Below are 6,347 nucleotides of genomic sequence, written 5' to 3' on the forward strand. Positions count from 1 at the left end.
ACGGCCACGGCCGTCGCTATAGCCTAATTTTACTGTAGTGTAAACTTTTATTGAAGCTTTGGGACTCTACATGATGAGATCTATGTGGGTTTCCATTAAACTTTCAAACTCACAAAAAAATTCAGCAAGCACCTACTTTTAGTAGGGGCTTGCTCATCATATTGATTTGTTCATTTTTCAAAACAAAATTATAATTAATTTTCCTTAGTTTTCTTTGTTTACAAAAATTCAAAAAGAGTTCTTTTAATTTTCATCTATGGTCATATATTGGTAATCATTTTAGGATGAAAGGGACAATGTGCTTAAGACTTTTCTTGTCCCTCAATCGAATCTCCTTACCTTAGATTTCTAGGTAAACTATTTCCCCTTATCTTTAGACATGTAAGTCACTATATTTTAAAAAACCTTTTATAATGTTCATTCCCACTTTAATTGAATGGTGATGACTCATAAACCCGTGTAGATAAGCTCCTAACCTCTCCAAAGGTTTCGAAGTTCATGTATCTGCACTGATATCGATAAATCATGATAAATTTTTTTGAAGAAGTGACGAGAAAAGTACAGTCATTACTATTACCAAGAGTCAAACTTCGTAGTTTTCTTGGTATACTTACTCAGTGTGTTTGTTTGTTTGTGTGCCCCAAAACAATGTGTCAGCGACACGATGCTTGTCATAGTGGCTTGAATCCTAACTAGAAAGGATATTTGCTCGGCTAGTCTCATGGTGACACAGTTATACCAAGCTCTAGATGACTATCATAGAGATGTTTGATGTGTCATACCTGATTTGAGAGAGAAGAAGATAATGTTTCTTTACTTGGACAAGATTTTGGAAGAGTAGGACGAGAAAAGTTGAATTTGATACATCATCATTTTTTCTTTCTCTAATAAGTTTAGGGCAATAAATGGAAAGTGTTATGCTATTTAGGGGTGCACATTGGATCGGGTAAATCCGATAACCGAAAAAATCCGAAGCCTTTTGGATTGGATTGGTTCGGAATGAGCATGGTTTGGTTTGGGTACGGATTGTAAAAAAAAAAATGACTGATTTGGTTCGGTTTCGGATTAGGGGTATAGTAGAACTGAACCAATCTTAGATCCGAACCAATTTTTATATTTATTATAATATATTAGCTTTCTTACTTTATTTTCTAAGTTTTTCATGATTTTTATTTTTAATGTGTTATATGTGATGCTTTGTTTATGTTGAAATAATAAATATGTTAGTGTTTTGTTTATGCGTGATGCTTTATTTAATATTTATTATGTTTTGTTTTAAGTTTTAACTATTTTAATTTTACTATTGAAAATAATAAGTATGAGAACCGAGAACCGATCTAAACCAAGGTTGGTTTGGATTGGTTCGGTTCTATAGGGTAATTGGATTAGTTCAGTTCCAAATTTGTAGAACTGATCATGTTTGATTTAATTCCGAATTTGCCACAAATCTGAATCAATACGAACCATGTGCACCCCTAGTGTTCTTGGTAAATAAAAAGTAGTATTATCTACAACTCAAAGATGTCATATGGAGATATTTCCTAAAACAATCACAACTTTAGCAAAAATTCCGATTCCAATACACTTTTCAATTTAATTTCCAAAACATGTTTTTTCGCTGTTAAAAGTGAGGATCTCTTTGGTAAGAAAGTGAGGTAAATGAACATAAACATGTACATGACTCGGAATTTGGTCATATTTTATATGAGTATAGTACATGGGGTGCTTTAAATAAAACTTGATGTGGCAATAGAAGTTCTCAATTCTTATTACAAAATGCAAATGCAAACCATACTCTTTAGTCTATACCAGTCTCTGCTGTTTTGAATTTTGGTACAGATTAATTGTGTTTACAGGATTTGCAGACACGACCGAAGTTGTCATGTCGTATTCTCTTCGCGTGTATATTTTAATGGGTTTTGTCCTTTCTAGTTTGCACCACTGTCATAGTTGGATTGCGGCTTTCTTCGTTTTATTTGAAATGCCTCTCCTTTTGATCCTGTAACCATTCGTAGAGTTCCTTCAATTTTAAGTCCCCATTCGAAGAATCCATGAATTTATGCAAGTTGATCTTTAGGATTTTAGCTCTGCAAATTGATTAGTGTTTGGTTCTCCATTAATTGAACATCATAGATTTGGCCTTTTGTGAATAATATGTTTGCTATGGCTTTTGTGTATAAATTAGGGTTCTAATGATGAAATCTGAACAGGAAGAAATTAGGGTTTTATATTTGGGAATAGAAAACCTATTGGAGAAATTAGGTGAAGAAGCCTTCTTAATTAGAAGCTCAGATGGAGAGTTTAGTACCATTGGAGGATGGAATGGAGAACGCAATCACATTGGATCAACTGGAACTTCTTTTAGAGCTCTTCCATTTCGATACTCTTACCGAATTCTGCAGTAGCAGCAGCACCTCTTCTTATGGTCCATCTGAAATGTCTGATTGTTCTGCTTCTTTCGCACCAATGAATTCGATTTCACAAAGTAATGAGGTCTTTCCTATAAATGATGGGACTTCTTCTAGTTTTCCAGATAGGATGGAAAATTTTCCAGTTTTTCAGGTGATGTGATCTTATCTCTAAATCTTTTCCAGCACAAAGTCATCTATTCTTGGCCAATGAAAATGTTTAACTTAGTTTGTTAACTTATCTTTATGTTCAAATGGTTATAGTTTTTTTATATTATATAAATTAATGTGGATTAGAAGATACTTGGTCGCGTTATCACATTTCACTAAGATAATAAATATTTTAATTAGTAAAAGTTAATTATTTTTACATAAAGCCGGTTGACTTAGCCTAGTTTTATTGACTTGGATGATGTTTTCAAAATATCGGACGAGTCAATAGGAAAGAAGACGCACATCGAATATCCCACACATTCATTAACGATACCGATATGACTCAGGAAAGTCATCTTGGTCTCGAACGATTTTTAAAACCAAAGTCGGCGTCTGTAAACTTGTATGGTGGAGTTTCAAATGAGTAAAACTGATGTTTCCCATAATGATTATTCACAAAAGAGGTCGAGCTGAACTGCACAGAATAAACAAAGAAATAGAAACCAATCACTACCCTTACACAACAACTCCCACCTAAGCAAGAAATCTTCGAAAAACACTAGCACCAATAAAATAAATAGGCGTAAATATTGACGCTGATCTCCTACAAGGAGTGCTCCTACCCTTTGAAGACTTGGCAATTTATTTCCGTCTAGATGCCATAACACACAGATAAAGGAACTAGACTCCACATTATCCTCTCTTTGGCTAAGAACACCTTAAGATCTCAGGGTTGACATAATGACGAAACTGATAAGGAAAAATAACTTGAAAACCAAAATAAAGACGACGTGGGCCTAAATCTCTATTGAATACCTATAATGCAAAAGGAGATGATTCACGGACTCACCGCATTGTTACATTTGGAATAAAGTTTATGATGATGATAATGTTTTTTAGCAGCTACTTAATACTTCCAATATATTGTTTGTGCATAACATAAGTATACTTATTGAGCATGATTTAGTCTGAGGCCCCCCTCGAAAAATTAAAAGTTTTGGTCAAGCATTTCGGTTTTCTCCTGGAAAAAACATTGCCTCAAGAATATATATATTTTTTCATGAGAAGCATCCACCAAATAAAAATCCTTAGTAAAATGATTGTTTTCTTCTTTATTGTTATTTAGTAGAAGCTTGCCTCTATTTTTGAGAAACTTCCATTATAATTTCCCAAGAAAATAACCGTATGGATCATTTTGGAACCAAGGTATCGAAGCCTCCTAGAGCAGAACAACCAACTAATCTTTGGCCTCTTAAAACATGAAAGTACTTACAGTACCTTTACTTGAATTGTACACAAGTGGCTCAAAGAGACAACCAAAGAAAAAAAGTACAACAAAGAGGAATATTAGCTTGTGTGTTCTTCAACAATACTTTTCGGGGAGCCTTAAGGATGCTGCTAAAAGCATTGGTGGTAAGACTTTTAACATAGATATTGAGCACATTCTTATTTGCCATAACCATTTAATTGATAGGTATGCTAGTTGTGATTTCCATCCTTCTATATAATCAAAACAAGTTACACGTGAAATTCCCATCATGTCATGTTATATATCAAAAGGATCATTCATTGGTGTTGGCTTACATAAATTCCCTATAGTCTCAATTGGTAGGTGATATAGATCCCTCTTGTATATGTATGTACTTATATTTCAATAAGAGTAAATTTAGTAAGATTGTACAAAATCTCAAAGTGTTTAGTTAGGAAAAAAAAATATGGTTTTAGTTCAACAATTAATTTACTCCTAGATGACTTAATATTTGCAGTTTGCCAACCAACGATTAAAAGGATTTGCAGACGATATGGAATTTCAAGGTAGCCATCTCGCAAGATAAACAAGGTTAACCGCTCATTAAGAAAGATACAAAATGTGATTGAATCCATGGAAGGTGTGGGGGGAGGATTGGAGGTGCACAATACCATTTTTTCTCCTCCCAAAATCTCAACTTCCAGAAATTCCAAATCAACATTCCAAGATGCAATTTCAGTATTTTTGATCCCTGACATGGAGGGTGAGGGGGAGAGTTCTCTCGTGAAATGTGAAGGGCATGTATGTTCTCTGGGTGAATGCCAACTTGGGGACAGAGATAAAGTTAATGTGTCTCTAACCTACCGTGACAATGATTCCAAATTTCCTGCTTTGGACACTGAATATTTGCATCCAGTTAATCTCGAAACAATGACATGGATATGCTCTAAAGATGCTTCATGAGGTTCTTTTGCAAAGGAGAAATGCAACTTACCGGGTTCGAATAGGAGTGCTTTGAGTTTAGAGAGCTCTAACTGCCACACCAAGTCTCAATGTTCGAGTTCTATGGCAGCAGCCAATGAGATTGATACTAGAATAGATGGTGATGATTAGTTAGTCAAACGTAATCAAACAACTTCTTCTGGCATGACGGATGGCAGTGTAAAAACCTTCCCAACTTTACATATGCAGCAAAACTTGAAAACCAGAACTTGTGTCAAAGACCGTGGATCTGCGATCACCGTTAAGGCTACTTATAAAGAAGACACTAAGATTCAAGTTTGAACCCTGCAAAGGCTGTTTCCAATTGTTCGAGGAAGTTGGAAGGAGGTTCAAGTTGTCTTCTGGGCATTCCAAATCAAGTATCTAGATGAGGAGGAATGGGTGATGTTGGCAAGCAACTATGATTTTCAGGAATGTTTAGAGTTGTTGGAGTTCAGGTCTCGAAGCCTTAGGCTTCTGGTCCGTAAATTGTCTAGTGCAGTTGGCCTTGACAGCTCCAGCAGTAGCAATTGCATCTTAACTGCAGTCTAGTAAGTGTTGAGAATCAGATTTGATGCATTAAAAAAGCATTGTTTGTCAATTCGGGCTAGAACTTATGATAGATCCTGCTTGGATGATGTCATTTACGCGAAAACCACATATGTACATTTCATGTTTAAATATACATATGTACATTTCATGGAAGCAAACCTATTCCTTCTTTTGTTTCAGTAAGACCATAGAAACATGGGCTATTGGTGTGAAAAATGCCACGATGACTTAAAAAAAGTTCAACTAAAACCATATTTATTTTTCCAAGGAAATGAGCTCTAAGAAATGGTAGGTAAATTGTTTCATTGTTTTAAAATGTTAGGGAAGGCCACTTTCTGAACACATTTTTACTCCACCCATAGATGATGCTTTTGTCTGAAAAGGTGTTTGTTTAGCCTCTCCATTTGTTATTGTTCTTGTTTTTGGTTCTGTTTTATGTTACTCTTCAATTGTTTTTTATCAAACAAATCTCAATTTAGAAAGTTTCATGATTGTTTGAGAGAACTATCGCCGTAGTCTTTTCTCATTACTGGTTTTTGGTAATGATTTTGTTTACTCTTTTGGAATGTTTAGGTCCTCTGTTTTTCATATTTTATAAATATATTTTTAAATTTATTTATCTTTGTTTTAGAAACTAATTTGGTGAAATCGAATTTTGCACCAATTTTGGTGGGTATGTTTTCTTGTTTCAAAATATTAGGAGAAAGCCAGCCTAAGGGATAAAAAAATCACACTCATGATTTGTATGTCCAGGAAATCAAGGAAACCAAACAATTGCTTTGTGGTAATGGTGGTGTTGAATTGTATTTCTTCCTTGGATCGTGGACCTTAGCAATGAGTGAAATGATTTGCATATATAAAGAGTTGTTGTACGAGTATTAAATCAGCAGATGTAGTTAGAGCTTTGAGGCATGGATGCTATCCATGGGTGATTGGTTTTTTGTGAGGATGATCTCCTCACCATATTGATCATCCAAGATCATTTTTTATGATCTTTCTTGTAA

At 34.7% G+C, this 6,347-nt stretch overlaps 1 pseudogene across 1 annotated transcript; it reads left to right on the plus strand.

Annotated features, from left to right (window-relative positions):
- Positions 1-1,047: 1,047 nt before the first annotated feature.
- LOC147394239 (protein NLP9-like) lies at positions 1,048-5,772 on the plus strand (annotated as a pseudogene). The gene is made up of 3 exons (XR_015181307.1): positions 1,048-3,974; positions 4,328-4,770; positions 4,924-5,772. The product of XR_015181307.1 is annotated as a protein NLP9-like (transcript).
- The last annotated feature ends 575 nt before the right edge of the window (positions 5,773-6,347 follow it).

This window comes from Akebia trifoliata, chromosome 9 (genome assembly GCF_017979445.1).
Source record: "Akebia trifoliata isolate Shusen 1 chromosome 9, ASM1797944v1, whole genome shotgun sequence".
Classification (NCBI taxonomy): domain Eukaryota; kingdom Viridiplantae; phylum Streptophyta; class Magnoliopsida; order Ranunculales; family Lardizabalaceae; genus Akebia; species Akebia trifoliata.